Genomic DNA, 20,658 nt, shown 5'->3' with positions numbered 1-20,658 from the left:
TGCGAGGATCTCCCGCCTAGACACCAACTACAGGCGCTTCATCCCAGCTGCGGAGCACCTGTCCATCTGTCTCTGGTTAGTTGCTTATAATTTCTTTATGAAAATGAACACTGATTGGATGTTGCGGCACAGTGTCATGCGATGTTGCTTGAAAAGTTCAAATTTTTCAACTTCAAGCGACACACGTGATGAGGCGATGGACGCGTCATCGCGTCGCTCTTATCGCCTGAAATGCGTCGCCCGAAGGGACATCGCGTGTCATCGCGTCATTTACATTGATTTTGAATGGAAACTTGTGGCGTTCATCGCGTCCATTGCGTTTGGTGTGAACACACAGTAAGGCAGAGGTTGGCAATCTTTATCATTATAAGAGCCGTTACTAGCCAAAAGAAAAGAAATCTGTCTGGAGCTGTTAAACATATTTGAATAAAGGTATCAGCCAATTAAGCAACATTACAAATAGGTCTAAATGAGCATTCATTAATATATATTACTACAAGGTGGCTACTCTGCAGTGGGCTATTTCTAATTATTTTGTACTTTAATTTTGTAGCATTGGTGGTGAAAGCAAATTCATCTGTCCACACTTTATTACATTCTCTATTTTCCTCCAAGACATTTCCTTTTTTGGATTTGAAGTCATAGCTAACCTTGCTAAAGAGACTCCAGGCAGCCACCACTACTGAAATTCAACAAAATTTAGAGAGAAAAGCTCCAGGTTATGGACGTATGATGCACATTTTAGTTGATGAAACATTTTTTTAATTCGATGTATAGGCTACACATTTTTACAATTGTAGAATGCAATTGACCTATGGCTAAGCCCCGCCCCCCTCCACTCACTCGGACAAACTATCAACACTCAGTGACCGGCGCTATGGCAGGTGTCATAGTACACGGCATTTCGCAGGGAGCAATTGATGATTTTTGGGGACATAACGATCAGATGTCACTGAGAAGTAACCAAAAGGGCCTAAACTATGCATTGGAGGGATATATTCATCATTTTATTATTGAGAAGGTCGATGAAAAGCTTAAATTAAAAGCCAAAGTGTACAGGTCACAGTGTACGCTTGTGAACTGCATCTCGTTGCCGTCGCCATCAAAGACAACAAGTTAAAGGGCCAGTGTGTAATATTTGGCATGGTTTATTGTCAATCTGAATCTGAATCTGAATATTCTACCCATTAATATGTTTATACAAGTGTATGATCGCTATAAAATAAAATTTGTTTGGTTTTCGTAGCCTTATAATTATGCTTTTATATATATATATATATATATATATATAGCAAGGGCCTTGCTTTAGAGAGGTCGCCATCTTGCGCTGCCATGTATGTACGGCAGAGTGGACAATCCAGCCAGCCAGAGAACGCGTTTCGCGTGTATAAATGAACCAACGAAGACAGCGGAAGGAAGGAAGAAGGAGGAAGAAACAGCAGAGTGTTAGTAGTTCGTCGATAGAGAGTAGTAAAAAGTTTTTTTAGTTATAAAGTTTGCGAATGGACCACACTTACCACGCAACAGGAGAGAATGAACCCGAACCGTCATCTGCGAGGAAAAGAAGACGCAACTTCACTCCTTGTGATGCACTCTCTGCGGCGCTTTTCCTCCTGATGATATATCTCCCCAACAATGGTAGCAGTAGCACCGAATCCCATTCTGTGCATTCAGCCTCTCTTCTCACCCGCTCAGCATCAAACACATGGAGTTCCTCATCTGTATGCTCCAGTGCAAATAGGTATGGCTCTGGGTCTGTGTCCGCTACAAGAAACTCTTCAAAATCGCGTTCAAAGTCGTCCATTGCAGCTACTATAGTCCAGAGATATTGCTAGGCTAAATAAACAGCTGAGCTCTGTTTACCGGCTACGCTGTCAGTTAGTGTGCGGGCTGGAGATTGGCAGAGCAGAGAGGGGAGGGGGGTCCCCACTCGGAATGGTAAACGAGTATGTGTGTAAAGTTATGAAGTGTGTCTGTTACGCTAGAAGAGTCAGAGTTTGGGATGGAGTGGAGTGTTACCGGAGTTTCTGGAGTGCTCAAATAAACGGGCCTTTTTCCCGAATGCTCCTCTGGTCTCCTGCTCGTGAGGGATTCATTACAATATCATAACATGGTTTAGATTTCTAAATAAACATACACCTCGTCGCTAGATAGACCTACTCCTGAAAAAGTCGTGCGCAAGGCTTTTTGTCCCTACGAGGCCACCGTCATTTACCCGACGGGAGGGGTGAGCGAGTGAGCCCTGCAAGCTAGAATTTGACCACTGATGTCACTGTTTTCAACCCATTTTACACACTGGCCCTTTAAGGTTTTAGGCTCAGAATATGAGAAAAGGATAACGGCCTTTTTACCATCTTTACCAAGAGTGTCTCTCCTTTAGTTTGGTGCTACAGTATTTACACTGAATCATTCAGCATAACGTTTGCCAACCTTTGTTATCTCTGCCATTACAGATAAATGAATGAAGCTAAGCTCCAGAAGTTAATGTTAGCTTAACTAGAGCCCTTTGGACAACAGCTAACAATGATGTACGATCACCAAAGTACAAAAACTGGAACAAAATAGGCTAATGAACTCCCAGCAAACAAGGTGACATGATAAACAACGCAGCTAGGAGCTAACGTTTGGCTAACTTTAGCTAACGTTAGCTAGAGATGTTAAAGATAACTTTATATTTCTTTCCAGCAAAGTGACAATATGTTGCCTCAAACACAATGTTGACTTACCTTAGAACAGATGTAGACATCATTGTTAATCTTATTCACGTTGAGTTGATGTTGTGGTCTAACGTTACCACACAACTTTATCCAAAGGAGACACTTTTCTCGGTTGAGATGTGGTTTAAAGTGTAAAAAAATACACCTGGTCGCCCAGCCTCTCAGGATACCTTGTGTCAGAGTTGCATGTACCCCATGCACACCGTTTGACCATTTTTAGACTTCAAATCTCCGAAAAAGCTCATAAAACCGAATGAAACTTTCTGTAATGCATTTCAATGAACGTCCAGGCAGAGAATGTCCAAGTGTATGGGAATGGCTATACGCACTGTGATTGACTCATCGCGTTTGAGGGCGGGACTTAGCCATAGGTCAATTATCACTTTAGGCCTACAACAATGACAAATAAAAATGTGACTGTCAAAAAATAACTGTTATTAACAATTATTAATAACCTGTTTGCCTCTTCCTTGCGGCTCTACAGGCCCACTCCTCACCAAGTTGACTACAATAGTGCTTATTATATTGTAATGTATTGATTGATGACTATTATATTATTATAATATCACTTAAATTTAGTAATTCAGTAATACATTACTATTTAAATTATATTGCTGTCACACAAGATACAGTGCCCTCCAAAAGTATTGGAACAGTGAGGCCAATTCCTTTATTTCTGTTGTAGACTGAAAATATTTGGGTTTGACATCAAAAGATGAATATGGGACAAGAGATCAACATTTCAGCTTTTATTTCCAGGTATTTACATCTGGATCTGATACACAACTTAGAAGATAGCACCTTTTTTTTGAACCCACCCATTTTTCATGAGAGCAAAAGTATTGGAACATGTGACTGACAGGTGTGTTTTGTTGCCCAGGTGTCTTCCAATTACATTGATTATTCAAACAATAAATAGCACTGGATGTCTGAGCTCAGTTTCAGATTGGGTACAATAGGTTTTGCCTGTGCAGACTGCATTTAGAAGTGGAACCAACATGAAAACCAGAGAGCTGTCTATGGGTGAAAAAGAAGCAATTGTGAATCTGAGAGAAGATGGACAATTAATCAGAGCCATTGCACAAACACTGGCCATAGCCAGTACAACCATTTGGAATGTCCTGAAGAAGAAAGAAACCACTGGTGTACTAAGCAACAGACGTCGAACAGGTAGACCAAGGAAAACATCAGCAGTTGATGACAGAAACATTGTGAGAGCTGTAAAGAAAGACCCTAAAACAACTGTTAGTGACATCAGCAACAACCTCCAGAGGGCAGGAGTGAAGGTATCACAATCTACTGTTCGCAGAAGACTTCATGAACAAAAGTACAGAGGCTACACCAGAAGATGCAAACCACTCATTAGCAAGAAGAATAGGAAGGCCAGGCTGGAATTTGCCAAAAGGTACAGAGATGAGCCTCAGAAATTCTGGGAAAAAGTTTTATGGACTGATGAGACAAAGATTAACTTTTTCCAAAGTGATGGAAAGGCAAAAGTTTGAAGAAAGAAAGGATCTGCTCATGATCCCAAACATACAAGCTCATCTGTGAAACACGGTGGAGGTAATGTCATGGCTTGGGCTTGCATGGCTTCTTCTGGGATGGGCTCTTTCATCCTCATTGATGATGTAACACATGATGGCAACAGCAAAATCAACTCAGAAGTCTACAGAAACATTTTGTCTGCTAATTTAAAGAAAGATGCAACCAAACTGATTGGGAGATCCTTCATCATGCAGCAAGATAACAACCCAAAACACACTGCCAAAACAACAAAGGAGTTCATCAGGGGCAAGAAGTGGAAGGTTTTAGACTGGCCAAGTCAGTCTCCAGACTTAAACCCAATAGAGCATGCATTTTACCTGCTGAAGAGGAGACTGAAGGGATTAACCCCCCAAAACAAACAACAACTGAAAGAGGCTGCGGTGAAAGCCTGGAACAGCATCACAAAAGAAGAATGCAAAAGTTTGGTGATGTCAATGGGTCACAGGCTTGATGCAGTTATTGAAAGCAAAGGATTTGCAACTAAATATTAAGTCTCATTCACTTTAATCTATTTTAAGTTTATATGTTCCAATACTTTTGCTCACCTAAAGATTTTGTGTTCCATTACAAATAATGCTATCTTCTAAGTTGTGTATCAGATCCAGATGTAAATACCTGGAAATAAAAGCTGAAATGTTGATCGCTTGTCTCATATTCATCTTTTGATGTCAAACCCAAATGTTTTCAGTCTACAACAAAAGTAAACCAATTGGACTCACTGTTCCAATACTTTTGGAGGGCACTGTATATTTCCTGTCACACTGACATCAATACAGTTCATTTTTCTCTCCCTCTCATCCCATAGTCTGCTCCTTACACCACAAACAAACCTCTTTAGAATTAGTAACCACATACAGCATACACAAATATCAGAACATGAACACACACATATTACCAACACATACTCTACCTAAGACAATCTAATCTCTAGTCCTGGACTTTTATCATATCACTGCATGCATCATCACAACTGCTTAATGTTATTGTCTGTCTGTCATTTCCATATACTTGTATGTCAAAGCCACGGGGAGCCAATGGAGAGGATCTAAAGAGCTGCATGCGGCTCTGGAGCTGCAGGTTGCCTACCCCTGACTGAAGGCGTTCATTGGTACCAACCATGTTGGTATATCTTTTGGCAAAGGGGCTAAGAAGTGCTTCAAAGTTTGGCTAAATTTTAGCAACACAACAACTGTCATGTCCATTTTTCATTTTGGTACTTAAACTTTGTAGTATTAGCATTAGCTACAAAAATATTATAAACTACCACTGCCACTGCAGAGTAGCCACCTTATAGGAAAACATATCAATGAATGCTCATTTAGACCTATTAGTAATGTTTACAGGCTGATTAAGTCTTAATAGGCTGAGTTACTTACATTGCAAGGCTCAAATATGTTTTGCAGTTTTTTGGGCTAAAAATGTTGCCCCTGACCTAACATATGTATAGATACACAACACACTAAAACAGGATTGATGTGCAACTCAAAATGTTAAAGGATAGTGCACCCAAAAATGAAAGTTCAAGGGGAGAAGGGGTAGCAACAGCGACGTTTGAATCTGGGGCGCCGTAAGCCTCCATTAGGTGGAGTTGTGTTGCTACCCCCTCTCCCCCTTGGATCTCCGCAAGGGATGTGAGGACTCTAAAACTTCACCTGAGCCTCCCTCGGCATATGGGTGAGAAGATAATGGCTGAATTTTCATTTTTGGGTGCACTATCCCTTTAAGTGTACCAGAATTAGTCTATGCACATCAGATAATTAGTAACATTAACTGTGAAATAAGCCGAGGATATCATTCCTTAACTCTCATTTCAAGAGTTTTCAACCAGCCTATATACTTAACCCTGTAAAACCCACTGTTGCAAATTTACAACATCACTTTTAACAATTCTAAAAAAAAAGGCCTGCAAATGTTTTTTTTTTCCTCAAGACCACATTTACATAGTTAATGGGTCCTAATGTTTGTCCTCACAATGCTATTGGATAGAAAAAGTGTTTATAGGTCTGGTCATCTGGCCATGAACTCACTCTACCTGCAAACTTCCGTTGAGCTCATCTCCTTTTTTTGCATAACTGGATTTGTCAGGATTAAAGTAAGTAAAATTCCTCAAATATTTTTTTTGTGTTTATTACAATGTCTAGAACATGTACATATTTAGTTGTTTTGGAAAACATTCATCAAATTTGATTTATAGCTTGTTATGTCTATGTTGTAATTCTACAACGTTGGGTCAGTGTGGTAGTCAAAATAGCCTGTGCTTCCTTACACATTACATAAGGTCACTGCACTTCTGACATGGTCACAAATTGAAAAAAAATGTAGTAGAAATTTAAAGTATTAGATGATTCTTTGTAACGAAGCTCTAAATGTGCTTTTCTGTTAAATTTTTACTTAGTTTAGCTTAGACCATAATTAAACACATGAATAAATTGTATGGGGTATTTGAAACTCCAGCATCTATAGCAGTATTTGAAACTCCCTGTATCTTTGTAGTTTTTTGTTTGTTTTTTAACTTCTAAATGATCCTGAGCTATTTTTCTCAGTGTTGCCCAAGCAGCAGTTTGTAGCATTAAGAGATAGAAAAACGGGTTCTGAATGTTCTGGATTTGTTGGGGGGATGCCTGTTGCATTGTTCAGGGACAGGTGCGAATGGTCTTGAATGTGAACCTGTAAGTGCTCTGGGGAGGATGCATGTGTTCCTTTAGTGATTCAGTAACATCTAAAGAACTGCTTTGCCCATCGCTACACCAAAGTGTAACAACATCAGCTGGTTCAAACTAACTGATGAACAGAAGATACAAAAGTGGTAAAGTGAGCTCAGCAGTGTGTCATCATGTGGTATATAATATATATTTAAACAAGAGTTTAAACTGGAGAAGGATCTGTGGCATGAAAACAAAAAAGGCTGTTTGTAACTTTAGAGTAAATAACACCAGAAGTCCTGAAGTCAGTGAAGATGTGACGAGCTGGACAGAAACCAGAGGATCTGTAACCTCTGTGATGATGACGATGATGATGATGATGGTGTGGGACATGAGTTTCATATTCAGTTTGAATGTCAGAATGAAGCTTAATGACTTCCAGAGAAAGGTATTAGCCAAAGTTTTATTTGCACCATCCATCTAAAGTCATCTGTTAACTGGGTGTTTTGTCTAAAGAACGTTCTTCCTCTGTTTGAGTAACATTGGTTGTACTTTGGCCACGCCGTGTGCCATCCTTCTGTTATTGTATGTAATGTGATATGGTCTTGAAAATGAAAATAAGAAACTGAATGTATTTGCCATCATCCAAAGGTTTTTATCACCTTAATTGGGATCAGTGGACCAACAGTATCTCTTTAGCCCATGAATTTAACGATCCAATGTCTGTTGCATTGTTCAGGGACAGGTGCGAATGGTCTTGAATGTGAACCTGTAAGTGCTCTGAGGGGATGCATGTGTTCCTTTTAGTATGATAAGCAGAGAGCATAATAGACCAGCCAGACAGTATTGTTTGAATGTAGTAAACCACATTGAAAGTGACGGAGGAAAAAGTTTTGTAAATATATTTTTTTCCAATATTTTTATTTATAAATGCTTTTTCATAAAACTATGATTGTTGTGTGATTATTACTCATGATATATACTGTTATGGGGCTAAGTAAGCAATCAACCCTGCAAATGAATACTTAAATGTTCTGTATATCTGTTCAGACAAAGTGAGTACAAACACAGAAGTTCTGCTCCCAGCTATGCCCAACGTTGCAAATTTACAACTTTTCCGTAAAAACTTACTAAAATGGAAAACATTTGATTTCTACATCAGAAGCCTCCTAAAACAATATCTGAGAGGTCAAAAAAAAATTGCTCATTTTTTTCTATATCTGGGTCTTACAGGGTTAAGCATTTGGTTTTGGTGTGTCACCCCAAGATTTTCAATGACCAGATCTGGCCACCCCTATGAAAAGTTTTTTGGGGTGCCACTGCATATCATTTTAAAACTGCACTTTAAAATGTTACTATCAATTCATCAGTGCCCTTTGTATTCAGTTTAGTGTTCAATTTGCTTAATATAAGAATATTGGAAATATTTTCCTGTCATTTTTTAGAATTCAACAAGCAATTTGAGGTATTTTTGCAGTATACTGAAAGCTGAAGAAAGGTGGAACTGAGTGTACTTTAATATCTGTTTATTAATGTCCTGATTAATATCATTATTGCAATATTTTCTTCCTGTCATAGTCAGGACAATTAATTTGGGGGTTTCAGTTGATGAAAATAGTTTTGGCTTTAACCATTAAGAGATCTTTTTTTTTTTCAACACCAGATTTCTCACTAAGCATCTATCATTTGGAAGTCCTACAATGACACAAAACAGTAGGACGTTGATTTTACTCATCCTTTCTGTGTCCTTGGATGCACATTTAGAAAGCTTGTTAGAACAAAGTTGGAAGACACACTTCCATGCGTGTTGCGTCGATGGCTTCGTGTCTATAGAATATGGTAGCGCTGCAGCAACAAGTGGAACTGCCCAACTGATCTACTGTATTTGGAACAGCAGCCCCAGCGGCATGACTGGAACATGTGGTGTTATTCTGACCCTCACAGCTATCCATTGTGGAGGTACATTATGTTCACTGCCAAAAATCTCCCGATGCAACTGTATAAAGCTGCAGCTCCTAATATAGCATTGAGGCGTAGGATAACCTATGAACCGGCCTCCAACCAAGAACACAAGTAGGTGGATTTCTGTCCGAAGAGCACTCAGGTCAAAAATCCATCCACGCCGTGCAAGAGACGAAGCTTTCTCTTCTTAAAAATCTTTTTTATTCAACTTATTTTGGCAGACAAAAAAAAATAAGGCAGCAGATAATGAAAGTTGAGCAGTTGGAGTCAAGCAGACTCAAGGAAAAGCTGTCAAGGAACAAGAAGCCAGAGTGAAACTGCAGTGATGGGGAGAGTTTTATAAGCAGATTTCTAACAGATATCACTGATTTTTCGATCAAATCTATCATTCAAAACTTCCATTAAACTTTGTTTTATTTTAGTTGTTGAATTGTTAGTCTGGTTTACATTGTTAAGATGACGCATGTTGGAAAACTACATGAACTGTGGCTGCTGGTAGACACCCCATCTCTGTGATGTTGTGTTCACACCACACGTGGTGGAAATTTCTGTGTTGCGTTACTTCCATGAGTTTGAATGCTAGAATATTTTGTGTTGACTTGCGTCATACACACATGAAATCAGTGAATTGGTGAATGAACTTCTGCTGGTACATCCATGGCGTCATACCTCCCCAATGGATCTCAATGTAGATTGGCTATTGGGGTGCAAATCTGTCACATAAAGTTGGGATTTTTCAACTCTCACGGATAACGCCAAAATGTGCTACTCGCTTAATTCATGCCCATTAAGTTGCAAATTCTGCGTCATTCACATCGCGTCCATCACGCTGCCTGCTGGGAATATGTGTCTAATCACATCTTTACGTTGACTTTACATGTAATTCAGTCTGAGGGGATGCTCTGGAGGTTTTTGCAGGGTGCCTTGGGGGTTGAGGGAAACCTGGATCGCCCTCCTCGGCCACAGTGGGGTACCCGCTTACGGGGCTTTCACACTGTCCCCAGTAACTCACCCCATCCAGCCATTTCAATGAAGGGAAGGCGGCAGAGGAGAAGTGGTTTCAAACACGGCAGTAGGGGCACGAATCAGTTGACGCCCACGTGAATGCACACAGATTTTGCTTTGCAGCGGAGGAGCTGATGATATTGGTGTTTGAATACCTGGAGTTACAGTGCTAGCCACGTACAAGACCAAACAGAAGAAAACTGGACCTGGGATAACATTTTCACCAAACTTCATTTAGCTGTTAATGTCAAAATATGTAGAAATCTTCAGTAGTTTTAATGATTATTGTCATCTTGCTACAGTATGCAGCTACTAGCTAGCTTGCACTTCTGCCAGCGTTCACCAAAGCAACTGCCTGTCATCTCAGCTGTGGACCATAGCAGCAGCAGTTACTTTTAAAAATGCTTTGCTTTTTGGGGAACACTCTTGCAGGTAGGCAGCTGTCAGAGTGGTTACCAAGTGGTGGTGTAAAAGCAGCTTTAGGCACCCAGGACCCAGGGATGTGTGTGTCATGGAGGACAGCTGGCTGTGGGTCCCTGGCTTGGGCCAAGCCTACAGCCTGACCTCCCTCCCTCCCTCCTCCTGGTACTCTGCTAGAGCACAAGGGTCATGAACCAAAAACGAAACCAATTTAAATATATATTTAACAAAAATACTAATGCAGTGCACTTGTTTTTTTTATTATTTTCAATCTTTAAAAGTCACCAGAATGCAGGAAACAAAGTTTTTAAAACCCTGAGCCCCCCATTTTCAAGGTCCCAAGGTTGGCAAGTATGCCCAAACTTGTCTTTGTGTAACTGACGTGCTACTCCTGAGCCACACGAGCCCACGGTATAAAGAATGAGTCTCCGTGCGGATGCTGCCTGAGCCAACAGATGGGAGGAGGTGAGCTGCGGTCGTCCTCCAGGCCATTCTCGCCTGCCTTCCCACTCTGGCGAGGAAAGATTTACAGCGGCAGCCTTGGAAAAAAGCATCCCGCAACATCTGGATACGAGTGACGCCAAGGCATGGTTGGCGGTGACAGGGGCTAATTTAAAGGTAGTAAAAGTGTTAGGAGGGACCTGAGGAAGAGTGATGGACAGCTGTATTCCCCCGGCTGACCAGGGTGTGAAGACATTGTGGAGCAGGAAATAAGGCCCGAGCAGGCTGGAGGTCTCACCGGGCCAGACTATTCCCCCCAGCTTTATATTCATTAGCCTGGAGAACAAGCTCGAGAGAGGAGGAGAGGTGGAGGGAGACAAAGGGAAAGATGAAACAAGACAGGCAGTGGAAGGGAGAGGAGAGTGATTGAGAGAAAGAGGGAGAGGATCAATCAGGAGGCACAACAATAATGGGGGGGTGACACCCCAATCACAGGGAAAATCTCACTGTAATTCTGTTTGCTTGCCTCGCAATGTGAGCGTAATTGCCGCGATCATTTACGGCCGATGACAAATCTAGCCCGAGATTATTGTTTTCCTCTGACTGATATGAACTATTCCATTTGTTCCGCCGTCTACAGAATAGTGTGCGTTTCCTGCACAACGCCACGTCTCCCTCTGCCTCTGTGGAATTCATTACCACATGACCCCTTTAAAGGAGTCAAAAGACAGCTTGTCGCAGCGACCGGTCTTCGCCACAAAATCTAGGATAACACATAAAAAAAAGGAAAAATCCCATTTTTGGCGTACCTGTCCAGAGAGCATGCATATGCATGAGCCCATATGGATGGTGGGAGGAGAGGTAGGCGACTCGATCCCTGCAGTCGAAAACTAAATATCGAGCTTGACCCATTTTATCTCAGAAATCTATCCACGGTGAGTGAATACACACCAAGAGAGTTGTTTTTTTAGCCACAAGTGTGTGTTTTTTTCCGACACTGGGAAAAACACACACTCGTTTGTTTCAGCCAAGAAGGGTAATGAGACAGCCCGCTTCGGCAATAAGTTTAATGTCACAAAGAGAGGTCTTTTTTGTGGGTGTTTTTTTCATTGAGGGAGTTAATTGCTGAAGAGAATTAATTAAAAAATGTTGACTTGAGAATTGTACATTGATTACTGTAAATATTCTCCAGAGTTTTGCTCTGCTAATTGAGGAGCATACTGCCTGGTGCATCTTATTACGTGGGCTACTGTATTAGCTGCACATCCTTGCCAGTATTGATTTTTCTGGTGTGTTTTTGCTTTGATGAAGTGTTTCACCAAAATATCTCAAAATATTCAACTTGAAAATAGAGATATGAAAGTGATACACTAGATGGCCAAAAGTATGTCCGCATACTTTTGGTGTGGGGCTGTTTTTTCATGGTTTGGGCTATGCTCCTTACTTAAAAATAAAGGAAATACTGTCCTAACTTTATGGTTTGGGGAAGGCACTTAAGGTCAATAAATATATGGCTTTCCAACCAAGTTTGGTGTGGAAGAAATTTATTGGCCTGCACAAAGCCTTAACTCACACCCTACACCTTTGGGATGAGCTGAAACACTGACTACAAGCCAGGCCTTATTGCCCAACATCAGTGTTGGACCTCACTAATGCTCTTGTGGCTGAATGGGAGAAAATCCCTGCAGCCAGCTTCCAAAATTTTGCAGAAAGTCTCTTCCTTGAAGAGTGAAGGTTGGTATCGCAGCAGATTATTGCCCATAGTTTTGAAATGAGATGTCCAACACTAACATATGGGTGTCCACAAGGGGTGTCCCCATTCTCCCAAGCCTCGGTTTGATTTTATTATTGATTTGAAGGTCACAATTTCATTCAGTTTTCAATTTAAACAATTTTTTCGGCTGATGGCTATGCCACTTTAAAGCTCGGTTTATACCCCTGTGTTGAATCTATGCTGTACCTATGTTGTAGGCTGTACATAGATGCGAACCCTAACACAGTAGCCTAACATGCACCTCATAGAAATGTAGGGACATGTCATGGCGACGCAGACTTCCTTTTTTTAAATTCTGTAAACTGAAAACCTTTTCCCTCAGTGGAAACAAAGCTTTTACTTATTTATTTTCATGTATATGAAACAATATATTGCAAAACAGCATTTTAGGTTTTGTGTATGATTTATTCTGGCTCATATGAGCAGAGGAAAAGCAAAGCAGCTAGCTTAGTACTTGCTTTTGTAAAAAGTAATGTAGTGTAAAATGTTAAAGGCTGATGCCATTATGGTTAGCATGTTGTATTTGTGAGGGAAAACATGTCTAGTATGGCCAAGTATTGGTTGGTGAATGTAGCCAAATATTGTAACTTTGCCTTTGTTAAATTTTGCCATTTTTTCTGACTTCATGTGGGTAGAGCAAAAGTTCTCTCACTACTAGGATACTACAAGCAGTGTAAAATGTCATAGACTTATGCTAATAATGTTAGCATGTTGTATCTGTGGGAAAATATGTCTAATATAGACAAGTACTGGTTGGTGAATGGAGCTGAATTTTGTAACATTACCTTTTTTAAATGATGCTGTTTTTTCTAGCTTCATGTTTGTAGAGGAAACATCTGCTAACCACTTGGCTAATTTAAGCAGTGTAAAATGTATTGGCCTTAGGCTAATAATGTTAGCATGTTGCATTTGTATGGAAAATGTGTCAAGTATAGATAAGTATTGGTTGGTGAATGGAGCTGAATTTTGTAACATTACATTTGTAAAATGTTGCTGCTTTTTATGGCTTCAAGTGAGTAGAGGGAAAGTCTGCTAGCCACTAGGCTAATTTCAGCTGTGTAAAATGTCATAGGCTTATGCTAAAAATGTTGTATGTTGTGTCTGTGGGAAAATATGTCTAGCAAAAGACAATTGTTTGGTCCATGAACCTGTGAGTTATACTGGAGCCAAACGTTCTACTTTTTTTTAATGATGTCACTATTATGCTATGTTTTATGAATGTTTTAGATGTGTTAATTCAATCAAGCTATACTGTACCTCACAGATAAACAATACAATGGCATAGAAACTCCACCATCAGCTCCATTTGGAAGGTGTATTTGCAGTAAGGCAGACACACCACTGCACAAATGCTCACAGCTGTAGAGGCCACTAACATAGGTTTTTATACAACTGTAAATTAGCCTTTAGAATATCAAGTCTGAGGGACTGAAATGAGCATTCTATGATCAGAATCAAAAGCTCATTTCAATTGATTTTTGAGTTAGAATAGTGACACCAGTACTGTCTACTTTTGGCTGTGTAGTACAAATAGAGACAGACAGAAAGACTTTGCGAATGGAGTTGTGTGTATCGCCACATTAGTTCCACCTGCATGAAGCTTCCCCTCTGAACCCCCTAATCAGACTGGTGCTCAGTTTAACCCTTCAACTGCCACATCCCAGGATGCCCTGTCCATGTTAACCTTGTAACATCACACACACAGATAGACAGGCAGACAGGTGGAAGACTGAGGCCTTGTAATGAAACATGACTGGTGAAGGGTGAAGGAAGCCAGGCAAAGGTGCAACATCAATTCCCCCCGCCCCCCCCCCCCCCCCCCCCCCCCCCGCCTCAGAGCCAGAGAGACATGACGGGGGAGGAGAGAGAAAGAGGGAGAAAAGAAAGGAGCTGCATCTGTTGACTCGATAATACAGTAAAAAAAAGTGCATCGCCTACCTCAGACGGACAGAGGAGAAGCAGGAAAGGAAGTGGGGTGAAAGGTGAAAGAGTGAGAGTGACAGATGCAGAGAGGAAAAAGCAGGAAGGGAGAGGGTGACAACATCCCTGTCACCGGAAAAAAAAAATGCTGGCATTGTACGTTTTTGCAAACCACGGATATGCTACATTTGTACATTTCATATGGATTACATCAACCTATTTTTAAGTGACGTTCTGGTAGCATGTATATGAGCTGACTGTCAGTAGAAAGTGAGGAGGATGGTGGATGGTATAACACCTCGGCGAGATGGCTGCCAAGCTGCAGACCACTGCACAGAGACATCAGCAGCATTTTTAGCAGTGATTGTGCCCCCCCAAAACTGGATGTTTTCTGGTGAGACAGCATTTCAGGCGGCAGTTATGCCACTGAAACTCAGCATTTTTGAGCAAGACATTGGAGTCATCTTCAGCCTTTTCAGCAGCAAGTGTGCCACCAAAAGAACTTGTTTATGAGCAAAACACTGCCAACTTTTCTAGCCTCAATTGTGAGGCTAGAAAAGTTAGCTCCTAGCTGCGTTGTTCATCATGTCACCTTGTTTGCTGGGAGTTCATTAGCCTATTTTGTTCCAGTTTTTGTACTTTGGTGATTGTACATCATTGTTAGCTGTTGTCCAAAGGGCTCTAGTTAAGCTAACGTTAACTTCTGGAGCTTAGCTTCATTCATTTATCTGTAATGGCAGAGATAACAAAGGTTGGCAAACGTTATGCTGAATGATTCAGTGTAAATACTGTAGCACCAAACTAACGGAGAGACACTCTTGGTAAAGATGGTAAAAAGGCCGTTATCCTTTTCTCATATTCTGAGCCAAAAACATTAACTTCAGTGGCACTTTAACTTGTTGTCTTTGATGGCGACGGCAACAAGATGCGGTTCACAAGCGTACACTGTGACCTGTATATTTTGGCTTGTAATTTAAGCTTTTCATCGACCTTCTCAACAATAAAATGATGAATATATCCCTCCAATGCGTAGTTTAGGGCCTTTTGGTTACTTCTCAATGACATCTGATCATTATGTCCCCAAAAATCATCAATTGCCTCCTGCGAAAGCATAGCATCCAGTCACTGAGTGTTGATAGTTTGAGTGAGTGGAGAGGGGCGTGGCTTAGCCATAGGTCAATTGTGACACCAAAACAGGTTGTTTTTTTTAAGGGATATCTCCATGTTTTCTCGCTACAAGTGTGCCAGCAAACAGGGTGTTTTTTAGCAAGGCATTGGTGGCATTTCTAGCAGCAATTGTGCCACCAAAAGGGGTCATTTTTTGGCAAGACATCACTGCATTTCCAGCTGAAATTATGCCACCAAAGTGACTGGTTTTTAGTGAGACATCAGCAGCCTTCCCAATGGCAGCATTTCAAGCGGTGATTGTGCTCCCCCAACTGACTGTTTTAAGCCAAAAAATCATTTCCTAAAGATAACCAAGTGATTCTTGTGCCTAAACATAACCACACATTTACTAGTGTTGTTGAAAGGAAACGCAAAGTTTATATATTCGCAGCATAAACATATACAAATGTTAAATGTCTGTGGTCAGCAGAAATGAACAATGTCAACATTTATTCTGGTGATTGGATTTGTGAGAGAGAAAGTGAAAGAGCAATGAACAGAGGCAAAGAAAGAGAGACTGTAAAAAGTAAGTTGTGATAAACCAAAATTGTTCTTTAAAGTTGTTTTTTTTTTTTATTACATGCGAGTGTACAATCCTTTTGGGGGGTTACTTGAACTTTGCTTTTTCCTTTTCAGATGTGATACATTGCAACTTCTCTACTCCCCTCTCCTTCCCTTTTTTCTTCTACCTCTGCTTCCCCACTTTTTCCCTTTCTTGATTTTTTTTCACCTTCTCTCTCCCTCCTCACCGCTCCCTCCCTCTCTTCCTCCTCATCCGACTGGGAGTGTATCTACCTATCCATGCAGCAGTGCTGGAGGGGTCCCCCAGGGCTGGAGTCCTTTGCTCCTGGCTGTTTGATGTTGAGCCGGCGCGGATGAACCTCAGCCCCCGCCCAGGGTTCGCTCCCCATCATCAAACACCCCGGCTGGGTGCCGGGCCAAGGCTGTGGCCCTAATCAAACGCAGTGCCTCCACGGACCCCCTCGTACACTCCAAATGGGAGAAAAGACTAATTATCGAGGCAACCTTCAGAATCACTCAGTAGCATCTAACATTGACACAAACTCCTGCTTCTTACCATTTAGCTTAGGTGTGTGTGTTTAGTTCTGTAACAAGGTTGTGAGCTGGTTCTGCAGGAGACAGAGATTACAGGCAGGGAGAAAAATTCCCAACTGAACTTAAGATACAAGCAAAGATGGTGACATTAATTCTATAGCTTATCTGTGTTTGGCCTGTAAAATGTAATACTCATCTATTTAAACATTTCATTCTCATGTTATGGGAAGCTGGATGTTGTTATAGGGAGCGTTCCAAAAAGAGGAAAAAAAATGGCAAGAAGAAGAGAATGGCAGAGAGAGGCTGAGCCCGTCCTTGGAGAGGAGGCGAGCGCTCGATTTTCTGTTTGCTGCCATTTGTCTTGTGCTGCTAAGAGAGATCAACAGTCCTCGGCACACAGATCAATATTCTCTTAACCCGCACCTAATCTGGCGAGAGTTTCCTCCAATTTCACCTTCCCTGCCGCCTCCTCCTCCTCGCCCGCTTTCCCTCCACTTTTATTTTCCCTCTCCTCTTGTTTTCAGCAATCATTTTGGGGCGTCGGCGTGACAGCCATTTTTCATGCTCCTGGTCCGAGCAGGTGACATAGAAGGGAATGATGTATCCTGACGCGAGCAGAGAAGGTGTGTGTGTGTGAGAGGAGGGAGGGTGATGGATAAGATGTGCTAGCGGGACGGCGTAGCTGCCGTCAGGGGCCCCCTGACGCCAGCGAGATAGACTAGCTACCTAATCGGCCGCATGACATCGCAAATTCAGCTTCTCCCCCCCCCCCCCCCCCCCCCCCCACACACCTCCACACACACCTCCCCTCTCCACACAGAGCATCCCTCACCCCTTATCGTATCTTCTGCAACTCCCAGTGCACCGTTCGAGCTGTTGTCAGAGTTGTCCTGTCGACTAAATGGAGTGCTGTCAATGTGTCTCTTCACTGTGACAATTATAGGAGGAGAGAAGTAGGAAGTGTGTGTATAGCTGCTCTGATCTATGTTTTTGTTTGTATAAATGTACTCTATGTGTGTGTTTGAGGATGTTTTCTAGCAACCATAATTTTTTAAAGTGAATTATTTTGCTTTCCAGGATGGTTTTATTCATTAATTGTTTGTTTGGTACATTGAAAAACTAATTAAATTTGCCTTTAAGATGATTTTGAAGTCACAGCTTCTCTTTGTTCCCAGACAGACTGGAGTTTTTATTTATTTTTCGAGTTGTTGTATCTTTTCTTGATGAGATTTGTATGTGGTCTGCATTTTTCATTTCTGCTGTTGGCTGTGCGCTGCTTGAGAACACATCCATCTATGAGCTGTGAGCACCTCAACCAAAGAAAGATGCTCTCTTTCCACATTGTTTAATATTGATTATTTTTAGATGTCCTGTGCAGAGCCAAAGCAAAAATCTTAACTGCAGTCAGTACTTTATGTACAAGTTTAACACCCATAGTACGTAATTTATGCTGTTTCTCATCAAAACAATGACAAAAGATGGTTTTCGGGCCCTATATGGGATTATCCAAGGGTTTCACAATGGCCCAATGCCAATTGCTCACATGGGTGGTTTGGTTTTACTCAAGTGCGCTTAAGATAAGATGCCCATTTTGGGCCCATAGCCACTTGGTACCCAGGTAGCCATAGCCTAACCCATGTGGGGCCATTATTGAACACATGGACAATCTCATATACAGCCTATTTTTAAGCTCATTGACAAAGCACATGGGGCCCACATACAAATGTTGACAGAGTTGGGATGAAAATCTATCCGGCGCAACTGAGGCAGAAGTCATGTTTACGGACAAGGATATGTATTAAAGGTTTATTTATGTTAATTTCAGTCATTAGCACTGTGCTGCTATCTGTAATCAAAATAATCATACTAAAAATAACTTAATGAGGGTATTGAGTGTTGTTGTATGTTGTTATAATGTTACTGTGCGCGTTAGTGGCTGGTCTTGTCTTCGACTACTACTGCTACTACTACTACTGCAAATACTTTGTCTTCTGGTAAATGGCAGGTGGCAACTGGCATTTAAGGTGCATTACTGCACCTGATAATCAATGATATATTGTATATTATATTAAGGATTTATTATATCTTCATCAATGAAAATTATAAAGAGGTAACTGTTTTATTGCCCAGCCGTAAGCTGTGACCAGTATATTTTATTATTTCACGATGAGGACTATATAATGCCACAAAGTTAGGGTAAATTTTGCCATGGGATCAACTGGCATGGCCATTTTCAAAGGGTCCCCTTGAACTCTCACCTCAAGATATAAGAGATATGAATAAAAATGGGTTCTACGGGTACCCGCAAATTTCCCCTAAACTTGAGAAGGTTTGTTCCTAGTAAATATTTTGTTCCTTATGATCAATGTATTCCTTCATATTAAAGCGGTATATTTGTCTTTATAAGGAAAAAAGAACCAGTATTTCTGAAGAACAATGAATAGCCTAACATGCACAGATACATAACACATTACTACCAGATTGTTGTGGAACTCAAAGTGGTAACTGTACCTGTATTAGGCTATACATATTGGATTATTAGTAATATAACTGTAAAATAAGAAACCAAAGTGTATCAGTATGTGATTCCTTAACTCTCCATATTGACATAGTTTTAGATCATACTATAAATTAAGTTATGGTTTTTTGTTTTGGTGCTCCACCCCAAGATTTTCAGTGGCTCCATCTGGCCACCCCTATGACAAATTTCTGAGGGCACCACTGGTCCTGTGGAAGTCAAACTCTCTAGCACTTGTCATTGTTTTGTCTGGGAAAAGTTGCCTTCATCTTTTCTATATTGTTAACCATTTCACAACTCCCCAAATGTCTTGGCACCTCTCAGGGGCTGGATGGATGCATGAACGGTATTGACATTATGTCAGTGACAGGTCGTTTTCATGACGCCCAACCATCCTTAGCTTCCTGTGATCCTTCAAATCCTTCCTAACCACATTTTCCAGTCTGTTTCCTGAACCAAAGTGGTGCGGTTTCTCCATTTCACTCTGCCTCTTTTTGTCATCAGACGAGACAGCTCCGGACAGAAAACGCATATCTGCATTTTCTCCACGCTTGAAGAACTTTCAGGAGCCCTGGACATCCTCTCCTCCCCTTCGACAAGGCGGGGAGTGATTGGCAGGCCGCGAGAACAGAGCCTCTCTTTCATGGCCGTGGCCCCGAAGCAGAGGGCTTCTTCCACGGACGTACGTCAGCCCCCCGGGCAGACAAAGCCCGCTAGTGTACGCCGCCTGTACTCAGAGGCGAGTGCCACACACAGACACAGTAACAGGAAGACAGCGGGTTCAGTTACCGCACGGGCCTTCAAAAAAACACACAGCGTCCGAGCACCGCGCAAAAACAAAGATGCACATGCTTGCAAGAAAACATCCTACACACACTCACATGAGTGCTCACAACAGACACACACTTTACAGTATGAGCATAGGGTACACACATGCATGAACACACACTGACACAATAGCTGCTTTCTTTGACTGGCTGGCATAACAACACAAGCCAGTCCTGATCCTGGTATACTTTGCCCCACATGCTCCAGACACGCGCTGCTTACAGGATTATGTCACAAATGAGATGTTTATAGTGTGTGTGTGTGTGTGTGTCCAATGGTGAGAGACACAGAGGGAGTGGTTTACAGCAGTGTTTTGTCAGTCTGAACACAAGCAGTCATACAATCAATCAGAAAGGTTGTAAACAAGCCAGCAGATAAACGACATTATCTAAGCCAGTGGTTCTCAACCTTTTTCATGTCAAGGACCCTTAAATTGATACACATTAGGTCATGGACCCCTATTTGATAAGATTTTGTTTCAGGGACTGCCATCTGAAAAGATTTGGGTTGTTAAACGTGATTAATACCAGAATTCTAACATAGTCAACTAGGGTTAGGGAGATAACTATGAAGGAAGTGAAACCTATGATCAGATGGTCACTCTTATGACCGGTACATTGGCCTAACCTCTATAGCGAATTAAATAGTTCAAACAAACTATTC

This window comes from Epinephelus lanceolatus, chromosome 24, assembly GCF_041903045.1.
Source record: "Epinephelus lanceolatus isolate andai-2023 chromosome 24, ASM4190304v1, whole genome shotgun sequence".
Lineage (NCBI taxonomy): Eukaryota > Metazoa > Chordata > Actinopteri > Perciformes > Serranidae > Epinephelus > Epinephelus lanceolatus.
Note: the sequence above shows the minus strand (reverse complement) of the source record.